The sequence below is a fragment of the Octopus bimaculoides genome, chromosome 11 (assembly GCF_001194135.2).
Source record: "Octopus bimaculoides isolate UCB-OBI-ISO-001 chromosome 11, ASM119413v2, whole genome shotgun sequence".
In the NCBI taxonomy this organism is placed as follows: Eukaryota; Metazoa; Mollusca; class Cephalopoda; order Octopoda; family Octopodidae; genus Octopus; species Octopus bimaculoides.
In genome coordinates this window covers 16,572,034-16,572,443 of record NC_068991.1, presented here as the reverse complement: position 1 = coordinate 16,572,443, position 410 = coordinate 16,572,034, and the positions used below count along the sequence as shown (strand labels likewise).

General features: G+C 32.4%; 1 protein-coding gene across 1 annotated transcript in view; it reads left to right on the top strand.

The window, feature by feature from the left end:
* The window catches only part of LOC106882721 (serine/threonine-protein kinase D1), a 64,140-nt gene that overhangs the window by 31,165 nt on the left and 32,565 nt on the right, over nucleotides 1–410 (top strand). The gene's annotated exons all lie outside the window — the stretch shown is intronic.

The following is a 410-nucleotide window of genomic DNA, read 5'->3' as shown; positions in this document are numbered from 1 at the left end:
GTGTTCTCTCTCTCTCTTGTGTTCTCTCTCTCTCTCTCTCTTGTGTTCTCTCTCTCTCTCTCTCTTGTGTTCTCTCTCTCTCTCGTGACTATAAAAATTTGCAACACCTTAAGATTTAAAGGATGATGGTTAACATAACATAACATACGCGCGCACACACACATACACATACATACATACACACATATATTTATATACATATATGTATATATATATACACACATACATAAATACTTCTGTGCATATATATGAAGGTGCACATATACACACACATACATACATATATATATATATATATATATATAAACATAATTAAGCTGAGACTCCAACAGATAGCATTGCTTGCTGATCCCTTAATTATGTTTATAAATGTATGGGAACTTTTCAATAAGTTCTCCACCGATAATGGT